The following is a 23,194-nucleotide window of genomic DNA, read 5'->3' as shown; positions in this document are numbered from 1 at the left end:
CTTATTTTACAGATGAAGAAACTGAGACCTATACAAATGACCCTGCCTTCCCTGGGGTGGAGATTCCAGCCCCATCTCCTCCTTTTAGTGTCTTGCCTTACAGAAACTGACATCATGGAGCTTCATAAATTAGGAAGGACAGATTATTTTTTTGGGTCCCATTTTAATTTTTCTCAAAACTCATAAAATATCATTAGAGTGCTGTTTAATTTTTTCTGAAAAGCAGGAAATCGTAAGATTGATAAATAGTTTAATGTGAACCTGATGGCTTGATTAATTAATCACCAAGCTGAGGAACCACTACAATTCATATGTCAATTCAGACTATTTTCGAGAAATGATTTGAATCAATTGCTAATGAAATTGAGGAATTTAGGAGCTGCTTTCTGACTTCCAAATGACAGGGCTCATATTTAACTCAAGAGACGTGACAGTTAATGACAACATTAAAAAGTGCCATGAATATTTTCCAGATCATGGGAAAATTATAGCATCTCCCCATTGAAACAGCTCTCAGCTCATCAGCATGAAAATAAACAGCCTTAATCACATGCTAAGAAATCTTCGATGCTGTTTAAAATCTAGGTTCTTTTTCTGAAATAAACAAAGACCATAATCCTCAGGAATAATTGTAATATTTCATAACCTCTTCCTTAATACAGAGTTATAGGTGAACCTAGTCTAATTGATATGACTTCTGAAACCCTATGGGAAAAAAATTGTGGATCATTGTTCATAGATCTAATTACTTTAAATCCTTAAAATAGGTAGAGTTTAATTTTTCTTCCCTGCTTTAATTCATAGGCTGAGGTCTCCAGTCCTGTTTATGTATAAAAGGGCTAGCTTTGTACATCTTTCTGTAACTTTTCATTTCCAGCCAGACTCTTTAATTAATTTAAAGTTACATCTAGATATAACAAGACAGTTATTATGTGTTAATGGAATATCAGTGGCAAGTGGGAAAGGGCACTGATCAATATTTAATCTAATTAAGGTGTACACAAGGCAATATTATTATGTAATTAACTCAAAATAGCATAAGTAATACATGCCTGTTTAAATTTTTATTAATATATTTGTTAAAAATTTTTAGGTCATGCTGTTTTATGGGCTTTCTTGAGAGATACAAAAGTAAAATGTTTGTCAAGATGCTACCAGAACAACTGTTAAATGTGGCTCTTAATCATCTTAACAGTCTTTAAGGTTCCAGTGCAGTTCTAATAGTCTCACTAAGGATGAAAGATGAAGTTGCCACAGACAAGAGTCCACATGTAAAACCTTTTTGGAATGGTCTTTTAATTTTTTTCTTCTAAGTTCTCATGCTGCTTTGCAAGGAGAATGTGTGACAGGACTTGGATGTGTAAGAAAGTTTGAAATATGTTTACTATTTTTAAGTACGTTCTTTAAAGAGCTACATGTTGCTGGGGAGAAAAATATATGGAACTGTAAATATCATGGGGTTACTCTACATATATCTTACGGGATTTTAATACCACAGCTTCACAAGTTCCTGTAGAATTGCAATTTGGGGGGTGAACTTTGGTAGGACAGTGATTATCTCATACAAAGACCAGAATTGATTGTTCTGATTTTCAGAGCTCCAAATATACAAAGTTACAATATGGGAAAACACTTAAATGAGGATCTTGAAGCCCCAAATCCAGGAATAGGCCATTGTGCACAGAAACTAACATGGGTAGTGCCGTGGGATGCACATTGGTACTGAGTATGGTGAAGAACGGGTCCAAGGTTACCAAGTCGAAGCTCTTTTTTATAGGGTCATTGCTCACAAAGTTTGCAGTGTCTCATGGTCCCCTAAACCCTACAAGCAAATCTAGCTCTTGATCCAGAGAACCATCTACTTGAATCTACCCATTCCATGTACAGATAGGTGTGGTTAGAGGTTCTCTGATCCCTGTAGCCGCTGGAACACTGAAAATACAGGGAGAATTTTTATCCAAATAAAGATTGAATGTGGTGGCACAGTGATTTTATTCCAAAGGCTTCCATTGCTTCCCTCCATCCTATCATTTTATTGTGGAAAGAGTATTGGAGTTGCTGGGGAAATTTATTGTTCTCCGCCATTCCTGGTATGTATATCTTGCCTGAATGTTGGGATGGCATTTCTATGTTTTTATCTCTGTGAATGAGGGAGTGAGGGATAACTCATAACTTATGACTCCCCATCTCTCCTGTGCGTGATGATAGCAACAGGGTTGACTCATCATATATTATACACACAACATATTTTTCTTCCCCTCTCTTGAGAAGGGCTGCAAATGCTGAAGATGACAGTTAGGGAAGATGAAAAATCCATAAAAGGATGGAATAAAGATGTTCCAAATAGAAGTAAACTTTTAAATACTTCTGTGTGACCGTGTTTGGTAATGAAGCCATTGATACGTGTGTAGCAAGCTAACGAGAATAGCTGAAAACGATTACCTTTGCCTCTGGGCTTTGTTCACTGTAGTTAGAATTATCTGGAGTCCACAATTCCTGTTGTGCTACAAATCTTTTGTAGCTAGACAGTTTTTAGGCCTAAGCAGTTGTTAAGGCAAGTAAGGGAAAGATTCACAATGTCCTTCCTTCTGTAGGCTCATGTCTGCTCCCAGTCTTATGGTGGGGCAGGACAATCAGTCTTGGAGTTCGTGGGGTGAGGGGGTGGACTTTGCCAACCCAATCACAAGCCCCCCCTCCCATACTGTCTCCCCACAGAAATGAGGAAAAGAGAATACTGGCATTTCTTTACCCTTTTCTTATCAAAACTGAAATTTGAAAGGTTCTTGGCCAATAAAGGAAAAATTGATCTTTAATCTTAAGGAAAAGGAAACAAACCAGTGAAACTAGGAGAGTTTTCTAGTAGTCACTTCTGAACCTGATGTAATGAAAGCATTCCAACTGGCTTATTATATTATCCTCAGCTCTTAATTCCCAAGGAAAAATAGTTCTTTATTTTCTCTGTCATTCCTGAGCCTTTCTTTTTTATCAGCTTTGTTGAGGTGAACTTTACATAGAAAAAAAAATCACGAATTTTAAACGTACAACTTTATGAGTTTGGCAATATGTACAGTCGTTTAATAACAGTCAAGATATAGAATAATTCCATCACCCCCACAAGTTTCCTCCTGCCCCTTTGCAGTCAGCACCCTCCCGTGACAGCCATAGGCAACCACTGATGCTTCCTATTTCTGTAATTTTGCCCTTACTAGAATTTTAATTCAGTGGAATCATATAAGATGGTCTTTTGTGTCAGGCTTCTTTTATTAGCATGATGCTTTTGAGATATATCATGTTGATTATTTCAGTAGTTTGTACTTTCATACTGCTGAGTAGTATTCTTTGAATGGATATGCCACAATATGTTTATTAATTCACCAATTAATATACTTTTGGTTTATTTTCCATTTTTAGCTATGAAGACTAAAGCCCATATGAACATTTGAGTACAGATCTTTCAACAGACCTATGTTTCCATTTCCTTAGAGTAAGTACTCAGAAGTGGGAATGCTGGACCAGCGGTAAAGGTAAGTGTAAATACTTAGAGACTGCCAAGATATTTAAAGTGGCCATATAACTTTGTATTCACACCAGCAATGTCTGAGAGGTCTAGCTACTTCACATCCTCGCTGAGACTTAGGTTGGTGGTCTTTTTATTTTAGACATTCTATTGGATGTGTAATAGTTTTTCATCTGGTTTTAATTTTCATTTCAATTCTGTAGAGACGTTTAGCATCTTTTCCTTCCTCATTTAGTCATATACACTCTTTGGTGAATTATCTGTTCAAATGGTTTGCCCTTTTAACAAAGTACTTTTTTTTAATAATCCATTGTAAGAGTGCTTTTTTTCTGAATACAAGTCCTTAATCAGATATGGTTTTTTTGCTTTTTTTAAAATTTTAATGTGAGTATATATGATTTACAATGTTGTGTTAGTTTCAGGTGTACAGCAGAGTGATTTATACATTTATATATATTCATTCTTTTTCAGATTCTTTTCCCATATAGGGTATTACAGAATATTGAGCAGAGTTCCCTGTGCTATGCAAGGTCCTTGTTGATTATCTATTTTATATGTAGTAGTATGTATATGTTAATCCCTACGTCCTAATTTATCCTTCCCCCAACTGTTCCCCTTTGGTAAACATAAATTTGTTTTCTAAGTCTTTGAGTATGTTTCTGTTTTGTAAATAAGTTCATTTGTATCAATTTATAGATTCCACCTCTAAGTGATGTCATATGAAATTTATCTTCCTCTGACTGACTTCACTTAGTATGATAATCTCTAGGTCCGTCCACGTTGTCGCAAATGGCATTATTTCATTCTTTTTTATGGCTGAGTAATATTCTGTTGTATGTATGGGTATGTGTGTACGTATGTGTATATATATATATATATGTATATATATACATATGTACACACACATATGTATACCACATCTTCTTTATCCATTCATCTGTTGATGGACATTTAGGTTGTTTCCATGTCTTGGCTATTGTAAGTAGTGCTGCTAGGAACGTTGGGGTGCATGTATCTTTTTGAATTAGAGTTTTCATCTTTTCCAGATATATGTCCAGGATTGGAGTTGCAGAATATATGGTAATGCTACTTTTAGTTTTTTAAGGAAATACATACTGTTCTCCATAGTGGCTAAACCAAGTTACATTCCGAGTAACAGCGTAGGACAGTTCCTTTTTCTCCACACCCTCTCCAGCATTTATTATTTGTAGACATTTTGAGGATGGCCATTCTGACTGGTGTGAGGTGGTACCTCATTGTAGTTTTGATTTGCATTTCTCTAATAATTAGCACTGTTGAGCATCTTTTCGTGTGCTTTTTGGCCATCTGTATGTTTTTGGTTTGTTTTTTTTTTTTTTTTGAGAAACGTCTATTTAGATCTTGTGTGCATTTTTTGATTAGGTTGTTTTTTTGATATTGAGCTGTTTGTATATTTTGGGGATTAAACCCTTGTCGGTCACTTTGTTTGCAAATATTTTCTCCCATTCTGTATGTTGTCTTTTCATTTTGTTTATGGTTTCCATTGTTGTGCTTTTAAGTTTCATTAGGTCCCATTTGTTTATTTTTGTTTTTATTTCCATTACTCTAGGAGATGGATTGAGAAAGATATTGCTGTGATTTATGTCAAAGAGTGTTGTGCCTATGTTTTCCTCTAGGAGTTTTATAGTATCCGGTCTTACATTTAAGTCTTAAATCGATTTCGAGTTTAATTTTGTCTATGGTGTTAAACAGTGTTCTAATTTCATTCTTTTACATGCAGCTGTCCAGTTTTCCCAGCACCACTTATTGAAGAGGCTGTCTTTCCTCTATTGTATATTCTTGCTTCTTTGTTGTAGATTAATTGACCATAGGTGCGTGGGTTTATTTCTGGGCTTTCCATCCTGTTCCATTGATCTATATTTCTGTTTTTGTGCCAGTACCATACTGTCTTGATTACTGTAGCTTTGTAGTATAGTCTGAAGTCAGGGATCCTGATTCCTCCAGCTCTGCCCTTCTTTCACAAGATTGCTTTGGCTATGCAGGGTCTTTTGTGTCTACAAACAAATTAAAAATTTTTTGTTCTAGTTCTGTGTAATTGGAAAGGCTTTGCATTGAATCTGTAGATTGCTTTGGATAGTGCAGTGATTTTGACCATACTGATTCATCCAATCCAAGAACATAGTATAGTTCTCCATCTGTTTGTGTCATCTTTGATTTCTTTCATCAGCATCTTATAGTTTTCTGAGTACAGGTCTTTTGCCTCCTTAGGTGGTTTATTCCTAAGTATTGTATTCTTTTTGATGTGATGGTAAATGAGATTGTTTCCTTAATTTCTCTTTCTGATCTTTTGTTGTTAGTGTATAGGAATGCACGAGATTCCTGTGTATTAATTTTGTATCCTGCAACATTACCAAATCCATTGATGATCTCTAGGAGTTTTCTGGTAGCATCTTTAGGATATTCTATGTATAGTATCATGTCATCTGCAAACAATGACAGTTTTACTTCTTCTTCTCCAATTTCGATTCCTTTTATTTCTTTTTCTTCTCTGATTGCCATGGCTAGGACTTACAAAACTGTGTTAAATAAAAGTGGCAAGAGTGGACATCCTCAGAGGAAATGCTTGATCTCAGAGGAAATGCTTTCAGCTTTCACCATTGAGTATGATGTTAACTGTGGGTTTGTCATATATGGCCTTTATTATGTTGAGGTAAGTTCCCTCTATGGCTACTTTCTGGAGGGTTTTTATCATAAATCGGTGTTGAATTTTGTAAAAAGCTTTTTCTGCATCTGTTGAGATGAGCATATGGTTTTTATTCAATTTATTGATGTGGTGTAATCACACTGATTGATTTGTGGATGTTGCAAAATTCTTGCATCCCTGGGATGAATCACAGTTGTTTATGGTGTAAGATCCTTTTACTGTATTGTTGGATTCAGTTTGCTTGTATTTTGTTGAGGATTTTTGTGTCTATGTTCATCAGCGATATTGGCCTATGTTTTTCTTTTTTTGTTATCATTGTCTGGTTTTCGTATCAGGGTGATTTTGGCCTCATAGAATGAGTTTTGGAGTGTTCCTCTGCAATTTTTTAAAATAGTTTCAGAAGGATAGGTGTTAACTCGTCTCTAAATGTTTGATAGAGTTCACCTGTGAAGTCATCTGTCCTGGACTTTTGTTTGTTGGAAGTTTTTCAGTCACAGCTTCAACTTCAGTACTTGTGATTGGTCTGTTGGTATTTTCAATTTCTTCTTGGTTCAGTCTTGAAAAAGTATACTGTTCTAAGAATTTGTCCATTTCTTCTAGGTTGTCCATGTTATTGACATTTCTTTGCTTATAGTAGTCTCTTATGATCCTTTGTATTTCTGTGGTGTCCTTTGTAACTTTTCCTTTTTCATTTCTAAGTTTATTGATTTGAGCCCTGTCCCTTTTTTTTCCTGATGAGTCTGGCTAAAGATTTATCAATTTTGTTTACCTTTTCAATGAACCACGTTTTAATTTCATTGAACTTTTCTATTGTTTTCTTTGTCTTTATTTCATTTATTTCTTCTCTGATCTTTGTGATTTCCTTTTTCCTAACATTGGGTTTTGCTTGTTCTTCTTTCTCTAGTTGATTTAGGTGTAAAGTTAGTTTATTTGAGATTTTTCTTGTTTCCTGAGGTAAGATTGTATGGCTAGAAACTTCCCTCTTAGAAATGCTTTTGCTGTGTCCCAAAAGTTTTGGATTGCTGTGTTTTTGTTTTCTTTTATCTCTAGGTATTTTTTTTATTCCTCTTTGATTTCTTCAGTGATCCATTGGTTGTTTAGTAACATATTGTTTAGCCTCCACGTGTTTGTGTTTTTCACGGTTATTTTCTTCTAGTTGATTTCTAATCTTATAGTATTGTGGTCAGGTAACATGCTTGATGTGATTTCAATTTTCTTAAATTTACCCAGGCTCTTTTTGTGGCCCAGCATGTGATCTATCCTGGAGAATGTTCCAAGTGCACTTGAGAAGAGTGTGTACTCTGATGCTTAAGTTCACCTGGTCTAATGTGTCAGTTAAGGCCTGTGTTTCCTTATTGATTTTCTGTCTGGATGATCTGTCCATTGATGAAAGTGGAGTGTTAAAGTCCCCCACTATTATTGTGTTACTGTCAATTTCTCCTTTTATGGCTGCTAGCATTTGCCTTATGTATTGAGGTGCTCCTAGGTTGGGTACATATATATTTTCAATTGTTATAGCTTCTTCTTGGATTGGTCCCTTGATCATTATGTAGTGTCCTTCTTTGTCTCTTATAACAGTCTTTATTATAAAGTCTCTTTGGTCTGATATGAGCATTGCTACTCTAGCTTTCTTCTGATTTCCATTTGCATGGAATAAGTTTTTTCATCCCCTCATTTTCAGTCTGTATATGCCCCTAGATCTGAAGTGAGTCTCTTAGAGATAGCATATATATGGGCCTTATTTTTGTATCCATTCAGCCAGTCTATGTCTTTTGGTTGGAGCATTTAATCCATTTATGACTAAGGTAATTATTGGTATGTATGTTCATAGTGCATCTTGTTAACTGTTTCTGATTTGTTTTTGAAGCTTCTCTTTATTAAACATTTCTTGTACCTCCTTGGTCTGTGACTCCATTCTTTTTCTGAGATCCTGGATCATTTTTACTCTTAATTCTTCTTCTGGCAGATTGCCTGTGTCCACTGCTCTTAGTTCTTCTGGAGTATTATCTTGTTCCTTTTTCTGCAACATATTTCTCTGCCATCTCATTTTGTCTAATTTTCTCTGTTTATGGTCTCTGTTCCTCAGGCTGCAGGGTTGTAATTCTTGGTTCTGCTGTCGGCCCCCTGGTGGGTGAGGTTGTTCCAGGAGCTGGTGCAGGCTTCCTGGTGGGAGGGACTGGCTGGTGCCTTCCCATTGGTGGGTGAAGCCAGGTCTTGTCCCTTGGGTGCACAGGGTTGCATCAAGTGCTGTGTTCATAGACAGCTGTTGGCTCAGGATGACTTCAGGCAGCCTGTCTGCTGATGGGTGGGTTTGTGTTCCCACCCCGTTGGTGGTTTGCCCTGAGGCGTCCCAGCACTGGAGCCTGCAGGCTGCTGGGTGGGTCCCCATCTCAGTGCCAAAATGGCAACCTCTGGGAGAGCTCATGCTGATGAGTATTCCCTGGGGCCTCCACCACTTGTGTCCTTGCCCTCATTGTGAACCACTGCTGACCCCCACCTCCACAGGAGACCCTCCAAGACCAGCAGGTTGCTCTGGCCCAGGCTCTTGTGCAGTCAGTTTTGCCCTGGGTCCCAGTGCATGTGAAACCTTGTGTGCACTTGCCAAGAGTGGACTCTGTGCGACTCCTGCACTCAAGCCTTACTGGCCTTCAAAGGCAAATGCTCTGGGGGCTTTTCCTCCTGATGCCAGACCCCCAGGCTGGAGAGCCAGACGTGGGGCTCACTCTCACTCCTGTGGGAGAACCTCTGTGATATAGTTATTTTCCACTTTGTGGGTTGCCCATCTGGTGGGTATGGGATTTGATTATATTGTGAAAGTGCACCTCGTACCATTTTGTTGTGGCTCCTTTGTTTTTGGATATAGCATATCTTTTTTGGTAGGTTCCAGTCTTTTTTGTCAATGGTTGTTCAGCAGTTAGGTGTGATTTTGGTGTATTCAAAAGAGGAGTTGAGCTCGAGTCCTTCTATTCTGCCATCTTGTTTCCTCCTCCTATTATTTATTTATTTATTAACATCTTTATTGGAGTATAATTGCTTTACACTGGTGTGTTAGTTTCTGCTTTATAATAAAGTGAATCAGTTACACATATACATATGTTCCCATATCTCTTACCTCTTGCATCTCCCTCCCTCCCACCCTCCCTATCCCACCCCTCTAGGTGGTCACAAATCACTGAGCTGATCTCCCTGTGCTATGCGGCTGCTTCCCACTAGCTATCTAGTTTATGTTTGGTAGTGTATATATGTCCATGCCACTCTGTCACTTTGTCCCAGCTTACCCTTCCCCCTCCCCATATCCTCAAGTCCATTCTCTAGTAGGTCTGTGTCTTTATTTCCATCTTACCCCTAGGTTCTTCATGACTTTTTTTTTTCTTAGATTCCATATATATGTGTTAGCATACAGTATTTGTTTTTCTGTTTCTGACTTACTTCACTCTGTATGACAGACTCTAGGTCCATCCACCTCACTACAAATATCTCAATTTCGTTTCTTTTTATGGCTGAGTAATATTCCATTGTATATATGTGCCACATCTTCTTTATCCATTCATCTGATGATGGGCACTTAGGTTGTTTCCATCTCCAGGCTCTTGTAAATAGAGCTGTAATGAATATTTTGGTACATGACTCTTTTTGAATTATGGTTTTCACAGGGTATATGCCCAGTAGTGGGATTGCTGGGTTGTATGGTAGTTCTATTTGTAGTTTTTTTAAGGAACTTCCATACTCTTCTCCATAGTGGCTGTATCAGTTTACATTCCAACCAACAGTGCAAGAGGGTTCCCTCTTCTCCACACCCTCTCCAGCATTTATTCTTCCGAGATATTTTGATGATGGCCATTCTGAGCAGTGTGAGATGATACCTCATTGTAGTTTTGATTTGCATTTCTCTAGTGATGAATGATGTTGAGCATTCTTTCATGTGTTTGTTGGCAATCTGTATATCTTCTTTGGAGATATGGCTATTTAGGTCCTCTGCCCATTTTTGGATTGGGTTGTTTTTTTGTTATTGAGCTGCATGCACTGCTGGTAAATCTGGGAGATTAATCCTTTGTCAGTTGCTTCATTTGCAAATATTTTCTCCCATTCTGAGGGTTGTCTTTTTGTCTTGTTTATGGTTTCCTTTGCTGTGCAAAAGCTTTTAAGTTTCATTAGGTCCCATTTGTTTATTTCTGTTTTTATTTCCATTTCTCTAGGAGGTGGGTCAAAAAGGATCTTGCTGTGATTTATGGCTAGAGTGTTCTGCCTATGTTTTCCTCTAAGAGTTTGATACTGTCTGACCTTACATTTAGGTCTTTAATCCATTTTGAGTTTATTTTTGTGTATGGTATTAGGGAGTGTTCTAATTTCATATTTTTACATGTACCTTTACAGTTTTCCCAGCACCACTTACTGAAGAGGCTGTCTTTTCTCCACTGTATATTCTTGTCTCCTTTATCAAAGATAAGGTGACCATATGTGCGTGGGTTTATCTCTGGGCTTTCTATCCTGCTCCATTGATCTATATTTCTGTTTTTCTGCCAGTACCATACTGTCTTGATTACAGTAGCTTTGTAGGATAGTCTGAAGTCAGGGAGCCTGATTTCTCCAGCTCCATTTTTCGTTCTCAAGATTGCTTTGGTTATTCGGGGTCTTTTGTGTTTCAATAGAAATTGTGAAATTTTTTGTTCTAGTTCTGTGAAAAATGCCAGTGGTAGTTTCATATGGATGGCATTGAATCTGTAGATTGCTTTGGGTAGTAGAGTCATGTTGATTCTTCCAATCCAAGAACATGGTATATGTCTCCATCTATTTGTATCATCTTTAATTTCTTTCATCAGTGTCTTATAATTTTCTGCATACAGGTCTTTTGTCTCCTTAGGTAGGTTTATTCCTAGATATTTTATTCTTTTTGTTGCAATGGGAAATGGGAGTGTTTTCTTAATTTCACTTTCAGATTTTTCATCATTAGTGTATAGGAATGCTAGAGATTTCTGTGCATTAATTTTGTATCCTGCTAGTTTACCAAATTCATTGATTAGCTCTAGTAGTTTTCTGGTAGCATCTTTACGATTCTCTATGTAGAGTATCGTGTCATCTACAAACAGTGACAGCTTTACTTCTTTTCCAGGTTTGATTCCTTTTATTTCTTTTTCTTGATTGCTGTGGCTAAAATTTCCAAAACTATGTTGAATAAGAGTGCTGAGAGTGGGCAACCTTCTCTTGTTCCTGATCTTAGTGGAAATGCTTTCAGTTTTTCACCATTGAAGACAATGTTGGCTGTGGGTTTGTCATATATGGCCTTTATTATGTTGAGGAAAGTTCCCTCTATGCCTACTTTCTGCAGGGTTTTTATCATAAATGGGTGTTAAATTTTGTCAAAAGCTTTTTGTGCATCTATTTAGATGATCATATGGTTTTTCTCCCTCAGTTTGTTGATATGGTGTATCACATCGATTGATATGTGTATATTGAAGAATCCCTGCATTCCTGGAATAAACCCCACTTGATCATGGTGTAGGATCCTTTTAATGTGCTGTTGGATTCTGTTTGCTAGTATTTTGTTGAGGATTTTTGCATGTATGTTCATCATGGTGTAGGATCCTTTTAATGTGCTGTTGGATTCTGTTTGCTAGTATTTTGTTGAGGATTTTTGCATCTATGTTCATCAGTGATATTGGGCTGTAGTTTTCTTTCCTGTGACATCTTAGTCTGGTATCAGGGTGATGGTAGCCTCGTAGAATGAGTTTGGGAGTATTCCTCCCTCTGCTATCCTTAGGAAGAGTTTGAGAAGGATAGATGTTAGCTCTTCTCTAAATGCTTGATAGAATTCGCCTGTGAAGCCATCTGGTCCTGGGCTTTTGTTTGTTGGAAGATTTTTAATCACAGTTTCAATTTCAGTGCTTGTGATTGGTCTGTTCATATTTTCTATTTCTTCCTGATTCAGTCTTGGCAGGTTGTTCATTTCTAAGAATTTGTCCATTTCTTTCAGGTTGTCCATTTTATTGGCATAGACTTGCTTGTAGTAATCTCTCATGATCCTTTGTATTCCCGCAGTGTCAGTTGTTACTCCTCCATTTTCATTTCTAATTCTATTGATCTGAGTCTTCTCCCTTTTTTCCCTGATGAGTCTGGCTAATGGTTTATCAATTTGGTTTATCTTCTCAAAGAACCAGCTTTTAGTTTTATTGATCTTTGCTGTCGTTTCCTTCATTTCTTTTTCATTTATTTCTGATCTGATCTTTATGATTTCTTTCCTTCTGCTAACTTTGGGGAGTTTTTGTTCTTTCTCTAATTGCTTTAGGTGCAAGGTTATGTTGTTTATTCGAGATGTTTCCTGTTTCTTAAGGTAGGATTGCATTGCTATAAACTTACCTCTTTCAACTGCTTTTGCTGCATTCCCATAGGTTTTGGGTTGTCGTGTCTCCATTGTCATTTGTTTCTAGGTATTTTTATTTCCTCTTTGATTTCTTCAGTGATCACTTCGGTGATCACTTCGTTATTAAGTAGTGTATTGTTTAGCCTCCATGTGTTTGTATTTTTTACAGATCTTTTCCTGTAATTGATATCTAGTCTCATAGTGTTGTGGTCGGAAAAGATACTTGATATGATTTCAACTTTCTTAAATTTACCAAGGCTAGATTTGTGACCCAAGATATGATCTATCCTGGAGAATGTTCCAAGAGCACTTGAGAAAAATGTGTATTCTGTTGTTTTTGGATGGAGTGTCCTATAAATATCAATTAAGTCCATCTTGTTTAATGTATCATTTAAAGCTTGTGTTTCCTTATTGATTTTCATTTTGGATGATCTGTCCATTGGTGAAAGTGGGGTGTTAAAGTCCCCTACTATGAATGTGTTACTGTCGATTTCCCCTTTTATGGCTGTTAGTATTTGCCTTATGTATTGAGGTGCTCCTATGTTGGGTGCATAAATATTTACAATTGTTATATCTTCTTCTTGTATCGATCCCTTGATCACTATGTAGTGTTCTTCTTTGTCTCTTTAATAGTCTTTATTTTAAAGTCTATTCTGTCTGATGTGAGAATTGCTACTCCAGCTTTCTTTTGATTTCCATTTGCATGGAATATCTTTTTCCATCCCCTCACTTTCAGTCTGCATGGGTCCCTAGGTCTGAAGTAGGTCTCTTGTAGACAGCATATATACGGATCTTGTTTTTGTATCCATTCAGCCAAACTGTGTCTTTTGGTGGGAGAATTTAATCCATTTACATTTAAGGTAATTATAGATATGTATGTTCCTATTCCCATTTTCTTAATTTTCTTGCCTAGAGAAGTTCCTTTAGCATTTGTTGTAAGGCTGGTTTGGTGGTGCTGAACTCTCTCAGCTTTTGCTTGTCTGTAAAGGTTTTAATTTCTCCATCAAATCTGAATGAGATCCTCGCTGGGTAGAGTAACCTTGGTTGTAGGTTTTTCTCTTTCATCACTTTAAATATGTCCTGCCACTCCCTTCTGGCTTGCAGAGTTTCTGCTGAAAGATCAGCTCTTAAACTTATGGGGATTCCCTTGTGTGTTATTTGTTGTTTTCCCCTTGCTGCTTTTAATATGATTTCTTTGTATTTAATTTTTGACAGTTTGATTAATATGTGTCTTGGCATTTCCTTGGATTTATCCTGTATGGGACTCTCTGTGCTTCCTGGACTTGATTAACTATTTCATTTCCCCAATTAGTTATGTTTTCAACTATAATCTTTTCAGATATTTTCTCAGTCCCTTTCTCTTCTTCTTCTGGGACCCCTATAATTCGACTGTTGGTGTGTTTAATGTTGTCCCAAAGGTCTCTGAGACTGTCCTCAGTTCTTTACATTCTTTTTTCTTTATTCTGCTCTGCAGTAGTTTTTTCCACTATTTTATCATCCAGGTCACTTATCCATTCTTCTGCCTCAGTTATCTAGAGTATCTTTCATTTCATTTATTGTGTTGTTCATCGTTGTTTGTTTCATCTTTAGTTCTTCTAGGTCCTTGTTAAATGTTCCTTGCATTTTCTCTATTGTATTTCCAAGATTTTGGATCATTGTTACTATCATTATTCTGAATTCTTTTTCAGGTAGACTGCCTTTTTCCTCTTCATTTGTTAGGTCTGGTGGGTTTTTACCTTGCTCCTTCATCTGCTGTGTGTTTCTCTGTCTTCTCATTTTGCTTAACTTACTGTGTTTGCAGTCTCCTTTTTGCAGGCTGCAGGTTCGTAGTTCCTGTTCTTTTTGGTGTCTATCCCCAGTGGCTAAGGTTGGTTCAGTGGGTTGTGTAGGCTCCTGGTGGAGGGGACTAGTGCCTTTGTTCTGGTGGATGAGGCTGGATCTTGTCTTTCTGCTGGGCAGGTCGTCTGGTGGTGTGTTTTTGGGTGTCTGTGGACTTACTATGATCTTAGGCAGCCTCTCTGCTAATGGGTGGGGTTGTGTCCCTGTCTTGCTAGTTGCTTGGCATAGGATGTCCAGTACTGTAGCTTGCTGGTCGTTGAGTGAAGCTGGCTGCTGGTGTTGAGATGGAGATCTCTGGGAGATTTTCGCCGTTTGATATTACTTGGAGATGGGAGGTCTCTTTTGGACCAGTGCCCTGAAGTTGGCTCTCCCACCTCAGAGGCACAGCCCTGACGCCTGGCTGGAGCACCAAGAGACTGTCCTCCACACGGCTCAGAATAAAAGGGAGAAAAAGTAGAATGAAACAAAGAGGATAAAATAAAATAAAGATAAAATAAAGTTATTAAAATAATAATTATTAAGGAAAAAAAAATTTTTTAAAGTAAAAAATCCAAACACAACGGATGGACAGAACACTAGGACAAATGGTGAAAACAAATCTATACAGACAAAATCTCACGCAGAAGCATACACATGCACTCAGGAAAAGGGGAAAAAATAATATATCTTGCTCCCAGTGTCCACCTCCTCAATTTGGGATGATTCGTTGTCTACTCAGGTATTCCACAGATGCAGGGTACAAGTTGATTGTGGAGATTTAATCCGCTGCTCCTGAGGCTGCTGGGAGAGATTTCCCTTTCTCTTCTTTGTTCGTACAGCTCCTGGCTTTGGATGTGGACCCGCCTGTTCGTGTAGGTCGCTGGAGGGCGTCTGTTCTTCGCTCAGACAGGACGGGGTCAAAGGAGCTGCTGATGCAGGGGCTCTGGCTAACTCAGGCCGGGGGGAGGGAGGGGCACAGAGTATGGGGCAAGCCTGAGGTGCGCCATGCGTTGTCCTGGGGAAGTGGTCTCTGGATCCCGGGACCCTGGCAGTGGCGGGCTGCACAGGCTTGCACACAGGCTTCTTGGTGGCAGTAGCAGCGGCGTTAGCGTCTCATGCCCGTCTCTGGGTCCAGGCTGTTGGCCACAGCTCGCGCCTGTCTCTGGAGCTCCGTTAAGCAGCGCTCTTAATCTCCTCTACTTGCGCACCAGGAAACAAAGAGGCAAGAAAAAGTCTCTTGCCTCTTCGCAGCTCCAGACTTCTCCTGGACTCCCTCCTGGCTAGCCGTGGTGCACTAACCCCTTCAGGCTGTGTTCAAGCTGTCAGTACTCTCCCGAAGCCCAAGCCTCAGCTCCCAGTCCCCCCCCCACCCCCGCCCTGGCGGGTGAGCAGACAAGCCTCTCGGCCTCGTGAGTGCCGATTAGCACCCATCCTCTGTGCAGGAATCTCTCTGTTTTGCCCTCCACATCCCTGTGGCTGCGCTCTCCTCCGTGGCTCCAAAGCTTTTCCCCCCTCCACCTCCCACAGTCTCTGCCCACAAAGGGGCTGCTAATGTGTGCAAACCTTTCCTCCTTCACAGCTCCCTCCCACTGGTGCAGGTCCTGTCCCTATTCTTTTGTCTCTGTTTTTTTCTTTTTTCTTTTGCTTTGCCCTACCCAGGTACCTGGGGAGTTTCTTGCCTTTTGGGAGGTCTGAGTTCTTCTGCCAGTGTTCAGTAGGTGTTCTGTAGGAGCAGTTCCACGTGTAGATGTATTTCTGGTGTATCTGTGGGGAGAAAGGTGATCTCCGCGTCCTACTCTTCTGCCATCTTCCTCAACTCCTCCCTCCTCCTATTATGTCTTGAAGTTTGGTAATGTGAGCCCTTCAACTTTGTTCTTGATTCAGTATTGTGGAACTGTTCTCTGTCTTTTGCTTTTCCCTATAAATTTTAGAATTAGTTACCAAAAACAGCTTGCTGGGACTCCGATTGGGATTTCAGCAGCTCTGTAGAACAAGTTCAACTGACATCTTAACAATTATGAAACTTCTAATGCAGGAGTTTTGACTCTCTCTTCATTTATCTAGATCTTTTTTTGATTTATCTTACCAGTGTTTTATAGTTTTCCACATACAGATCCTGTCCATATTTTTTTGATTTACAGCTAAGTACTTCCTTTTTAGGTGCTATTGTATATGATGTGTTTAAAATGTTTTAAATTTCAATTGTTTGTTTGCTTATGTAAAGGAAAGCAGTTGAGTTTTGTACACTGAGCTTGTATCCTGTAACCTTGCTGTATACCCCCTTATTAATGCCAAGGGTTTATTTGTTTTTTATAACATGGTAGAGTTTCTACATAGACATGTAATCCGTGCTTCCTTTCCAAGCTGTGTAACTTTTATTCTTTTTCTTTTCTTATTGCACTGGGATTTCTATTATAATATTGAATGTATGTAGTAAGAGATGGCATCTTTTTTTGGTCCAAAACTTAGGAAGCAAGTATTCAGTGTCTTATACTGTTAGCTATAGGGGTTCTTTAATATATCCTTCACTGGTTAAGGAAATTCCCTTTAATTCTAATTTTTAAAAATCCTAAATGGGTGCTGCATTTTGTTAAATGAGAAGATGGTTTTATTCAGTCTGCTAAAATAGTGAAGTTGATTGATTTATGATATCAAACTGTCCTTGACTCCCTGGAATGAACTCTGCTCAGTAGTGCTGTATTATATGTTGCTGGAGTCCACTTACTTGTATTGCGTTAAAAATCTTTTGTCTACGTTTATGAGCTATATGGGCCTGTAGTTTTCTTTCTCGTAGTGTCTTTACCAAGTTTTTGTTTTAGGGTAATGATGGCCTCATAAAATGAGTTGGGATGTGTTCCCTCATGAAGAGCAAATTTTAAAGATATTGTGGAGTATTGGTATCATTTTTTCTTTAAAAGTGTGGTTGACTTCACCAGTTAAATCACCTGAACCTGGTGATTTCACTTTTGAAAGGCTGTAAATGATGAACTCAATTTCTTTAATAGCTGTGGTACCATTCAGATTATCTATGTCTCTCCTTAAGTGAGATTTGGTAATTTTTGTAATTTAAGACATTAGATCATTTTATCTAAGTTATCAAATTTGTGGGCATAGAGTTGTTCATAGTACTTCTTTTTATCCTTTTAATGTCCTTGGGAGTAGTGTGACCCCTGCCTCATTCCTGATATTTGTAATTTGTATCATCTTTTTCAGATTGAGCTGTGTAGAGCCTGATCAATTTTTATTAATCTTTTCAAATAAGCACTTATTGGTTTCATTCATTTTCTCTGTGTTTTCCTAGTTTAACTTCCGTTGCTTTCTCCTCTAGTTTTTATAATTTGTTTCCTCTGCTTGCTTTAGGGTCAATTTGTTCTTCTTACTGTAGTTTTCTTAGCTGGAGATTTAGGTAATCAATTGCAAATCTGTCGTCTTTTCTAATATATGTGCTTAATGCTATAACTCTCCCTCTCAGCACATTTTGATGTTATATTTTCATTTTGTTTAAAATTTCTTTGAAACTTATTTGACCTAGTGATTACTTAGAAGTGTGCTGTTTAATATCCAAATATTTGGGAATTTTCCAGCTATATCTTTCTGTTAGTGATTTCTTGTTTGATGCTGTGGTGATCTGAGAGCATACTCTACATGACCTCTATTCTTTTAAAAATGTTAAGGTGTATGTTATGGCCTAGTGTATCGTTCTTTCTATTTTGGTGACTATTTCACGTGTTCTTGAGAAGAATGTGTGTTCTCCTCTTGTTTGATGGAGTATTCTACTTATGTCAATTTGATCAAATTGATTTATAGTGTTGTCCAGGTCACTTACGTTTTTACTGATTTTTCGCCTGCCTAACCTAATCTATCAATTACCGGCAGAGTTGTGTTGAAGTCTCCATAGTCTCATGCATTTTGATGCTCTTCGGTTAGTTACATACATGTTTATGATTTTTCATGTGTTCTTGGAGAACTGACTTCCCTCTATCATTATCCTTCTTTAATCCCTGACAATCTGTTTCATCTGAAATTAATATAGTTAACTGCAGCTTAATTTTGATTAATGTTAGCCTGTTATATCATTTACCATTGCTTTACTTTAGCTGGAGTCTTTACATTTAAAGTGGCTTTCTTCTAGATGGCACATTTTTCCTCTGGTCTGACAATCGTGGACTTTGTTTATATTTAAAGTGATTATTGATATAGTTTGATTAAAATCTGCCATCTTTGAAACTATATTCTAAACAGTACATTTGTTCTTTCCTTCTTTTTACCTCCTGTTTCTCTGTCTCCTTTGGTTTTAATTGAGAATTTTATATGATTCTCTTTTATCTCCTCTTGATGTATCATATTTCCTTTTAAAGTGTCTTTAGTGATTTTCTTAGGGTTCACAATACATAGATTACAAACAATCTAAATCGACTTTCAAATAACATTATACAACTTCATGTATAGTACAGGGACCATACAACAGAGTATTTTCAATTCCTCCAACCATCCTTTGTGACATTTCTCTAATACATTTCACTTACTGATATGCTATAGTTACCCAATACCTTGTTCCTTTATTGCTTTGAACAAAAAGATGTCTTTTAGATGAATAAAGAATAATAAAATATTTACCTCTATTCCTTCTCTGACAGACACTCTTCCTTTCCTTAGGTAGATCCAAGTTCTTAAGGTAGATAATTTCCATCTGCCTGAAGAAAGTTTTAGTTTTTTAATAGGACTGTGCTGCTGGTAACAAGTTCGCTATGTTTTTGTCTGAGAAAGTCTCTGGCTCCTTTACTTTAAAAAAAATACTTTTGCTAGACATTGCATTGAATTCTATGTTGGCCATTTTCTTTCAACATTTTACAGTATTCTCCTTTTGCTTGCATGGGCTGTGTTCTTACCCTTGTTCCTATATTGGGAAGGTTTCTTTCCCTCTTTAGTTTCTTTCAGGATTTTCTTTGTCTCTGGTTTTCTACAGGTGAAGATAATACATCTAGGTGTGGTGGGTTTTGGTATTTATCTTACTCGGTGTTCTCTGAGCTTCTGAAAATTGTGGTTTGGTGTCTGTCAATAACTTTGGTACCATCTCAGCAATGATTACCTCCCTCAAACATTTCTTCTTCTGCCCCATTCTCTCTTTCTGCCAGTTCTTGATCTATCTTCAAGTTTACCGATTCTTTCCTTAAGTCTACTTATGAGCCACCCAAAGCATTAACTGTTTTTGATTTCTAACATTTACTTTTGAAATCTCCACAACTCTGCTGATATTACCCATTTGATCTTGCATGCTGCCTATTTTTTAATTAACATATTATTAATCATGGTTATATTCCAAATGCCTTATCTCTTATGATGATTGCTTTTTCTCCCCAAACTGCCTTTCAGTATGCCTTTTAATAAAAAAGTAAAAGTTGTCATGTATCAATAGTACCTACAGGTAAATAGACCTTTTAGGGGCAGGATTTATGGTAATCTGGATATGAGCTGGACTGCTTTAATGTTTGCTATAGCTACAGAGGAATGTGGAGTCTGTACTACCTAGTGTCATTATTTGTTTCCTCTTTGGGCTTTAAGGCTTTTCTTTGTCCTATTCATACTTCTCAGAGGGGGGCTATGTTTGTTGGGTGCAGAGGAGGTAAGAAATAGTCTTTGAGTGGAGATTTGTCTCGGAGTGGCCTTCCCAACTGTTTCTGTCCCTCTTCAAGGTACATAGCTCCTTCCTCCCATCTTCCTTGTACCAAGTTCCCAGTATATTTCCTTGAAGTTCTGTCCCCTGTTAACTTTGTCTTTCTGCTCTTAGGTGAAATACAAATGCTAGAAGGGACTACAAGGGGAAGGAAATCTCTTTCCCCAGGTGAGATAAGTCAGTCTTTGTTATAGAGAAGAAAATGAAAGGATTACCCTTGCTGCTTTCCCCCTTCCTTTGTCAGAGCCGCAGGAGATTTTTCTTGAATCCATACTGTGCAAAGCTGTAGGGTTCCTAGAAGGAAAGCCCAAAACAGTGTAAGTGATTGCAGCCCCCAGGAATGTGTCGGGATCAAGCTAGTTAGCACTCAGCTTACAGCAACTTGTCAAGATTACTACTAAACGAAGTGTTTATACAACTTGTGGCTTCCCCTCCAGGTAAGCAAATTTCTAGTGCTGTATTTCTCTGGATGCACCAATCTCTCTGATTTTAGAGGGACAGTTTTCCCTGTGGCCCCAGTTCTTTGATAGGTTCAAGAACTTTTCTCTTGCACTGCCAAGAGCGATGACTTGTAAGCTCTTTTCCATGTTAGAGCTGAAATAGATAAACCCATGTCTATCAACTGGGAACGGGAAAAATTAGATGTGCTTCATTTCAAGCCTAGAGACCCACATAATTTGCACAAATAGAAATAGGTACATTGAACAATTAAACAACTTTATATGAGATGATAAACAATACTTTAAAACCCAATAAATACATAATGTAATACAGATTTAGTGTACTCTACATAGAATGAAAAGTTTAGAGTAAGTGGTGTTCGGTGGAGAAGAAGGCCAGGGCTTGCTCTTTGGAAGGTGCAGTCATCATTCTGCACCTCTTTCTTAGTTAACAATTGAAGTTTATGTTTTTACCATGCACTCAAAAACAGCAATCTAGGAAAAATAAAGGGTAAGTCTAGAAACATATGGAAAAAGTGCACAGACTGAAGAAGCAACTCTTCATCCTTCTCACTTGGCATAAATTCACCAATAAAAATGCTGTGGCTCATTGAACCATGACCTGCAGTTTAAATTTGTTTCATATGATATTCTCTGACTAGAAAGTGTGTCTAGTAAATTGGTGAAGGACTCCGCTTGAAAATGTAACATCTTAGAAAACACCACGTCTCAGAGGGCATCTACTTAGTGTGTTTTTAGGTGATGTCATTATGCTGAAACAAAAAAAGAGTGGTGTCCAAAAAATGGTATACTAAAGGGTATACTATTTCAAGAGCTGTTATGGTCCAACATCATTAACTGAGCAGTCCCTATGTGAGGTAATTCTGTAACTTGCTGTAGTTTTTATTTCATTTAAAGTCTGGAATCAGCTAACGAGTAACGTGTCATCCAGACCAATGTAAAAATTTCACACGCTTTCAGTTTTCTTCCCCTCGCCTCTGCCCCAACGTCCGTGTGGAAAATGCCTAGAAGATTAGTTCATATTCTTGTTAAGATTCCTTTCTTTTCATAACAAATACTTATTTAGGCCTAGCAACGAGGAGTTCTCACTTCTGTTAACTGGATCTTCACACATACTCCTGCTTCTTTCTGGATTGACTATTTTTCCTGATGTAATTCAGCCTCTAAAAAGTAGGTATTTTCAGACACAGCCTATAAACTCTAGAACTTCTGAGTTCAAGCTCACCCTTACCTGACCAGTATCTGGGGGCATAGAATTCTAAAATCAAAGAATTTCCATCTGTACTTTGCAAGCGTTCCACTGCCTTCTTGTTGCCAATATTGTTGTTGACAAACCTAGTGTTGTTACCTGAATTCCTGAAGCCTGTTCTGAGGCAAAGATATGAATACGTAGATTTTTCTCTTTACTGACAATGCCCTGAGGTGTATACACAATGCGTCAATATAGTTTGGGTGCTGTTGTGTTACTTTATTTTTTTAAATTAATTTTTGGCTGCGTTGGGTCTTCATTGCTGTGCGGGGGCTTCTCCTGTTGCAGAGCACAGGCTCTAGGCGTGCAGGCTCAGTAGTTGTGGCACACAGGCTTAGTTGCTCCACGGCATGTGGGATCTTCCCGGAACAGGGATCGTGTCCCCTGCATTCTTGACCACTGCACCACCAGGGAAGCCCTGTTGTGTTACTCTTATTGCTTTTCATTCATTCTCTCTCTATTCTTTTCTCCAAAACATAATACATATTATGTTGGAACTTCTAGCCATAAAATGTTCTTTCTAAGTCCTTTATCAGATATATGTTACTGACTGACTGCAAATATTTTCTACCACTCTGTGGCCTGTCTCTTCATTTTTTAGAACAGGAGAAGTCCTCAACTTGGATAAAGTCGGTTTCTCCTTTTGGTAAGAAAGCTTTTCTCCTACAGTTTATTCTAGAAATTTTATAGTTTTAGGTATTATATTTAGATCCAGAGTTTGAGTTAATTTTTTGTAAATATTGCAAGACATGAATTTGTTATCTTTCATTTTTTTGAATATTGATATCAACTTTTTTCAGCATTTGTTGAAACAGCTATTTATTCTCCATCAAGTAATTTTTCCTTCTTTGTTGAAAGTCAACTAACCATATCTATTTCTAGTTTCTCTATTCTAGTCTAGTCTATTGTTCATTTATCTTGACTCTAACATCACAGTTTTTGATTACTGTAGCTTTAGAACAACTCTTGAAGTCAGCTAGTATGATCCCTCCAACTTTTCAAACAAAGTCTTCTAAAGTTGTTTTAGCATTTCTAGGTCCTTTACGTTTCCATAAGAATTTTAGCAACAGCTTTTCAATATCTACCAAAAAGCCTTTTGGAAGTTTGCTTGGAATTGCACTGCACTGACAGTACACTATGGCAACAACTGATAATATACCTCACCACTTACTTATGTCTTTTTCACTTAGTAGGAAGAAAAATTCCTCAACCTGATGAAAAACCTACAGCTGACATCATCCATAAGGCTAAATGCTTTATGTCCATGATAGGAAAGAAACAAGGATGTCTGCTCTCACCAGCTCAATATTTAATTTTGTGTGGGAGATCTTAACTAGTGCAATAAGGTAAGAAAAAATAAGTAAAATGAACAGATTGAAAAGGAACGAAGAAGACTATACATATTTGTAGATAACATGATCATCTAAGTAGAAA

General features: G+C 37.8%; 1 long non-coding RNA gene across 1 annotated transcript in view; it reads right to left on the bottom strand.

The window, feature by feature from the left end:
- LOC113632555 (uncharacterized) overlaps positions 1-23,194 on the bottom strand; it is a 103,141-nt gene that overhangs the window by 2,575 nt on the left and 77,372 nt on the right. The window contains exons 3-4 of the long non-coding RNA XR_003437864.1: positions 20,266-20,344; positions 18,994-19,070 (exon numbers count right to left, since the gene is read on the bottom strand). This is a non-coding gene — a long non-coding RNA (uncharacterized LOC113632555). The remainder of the gene's footprint in view (positions 1-18,993; positions 19,071-20,265; positions 20,345-23,194) is intronic.

This window comes from Aethalodelphis obliquidens, unplaced genomic scaffold (assembly GCF_003676395.1).
Source record: "Aethalodelphis obliquidens isolate GAN/ISIS:26980383/991018 unplaced genomic scaffold, ASM367639v1 scaffold37, whole genome shotgun sequence".
Taxonomy (NCBI): Eukaryota; Metazoa; Chordata; class Mammalia; order Artiodactyla; family Delphinidae; genus Aethalodelphis; species Aethalodelphis obliquidens.
Note: the sequence above shows the minus strand (reverse complement) of the source record. Positions and strands in the feature narration are given on the sequence as shown.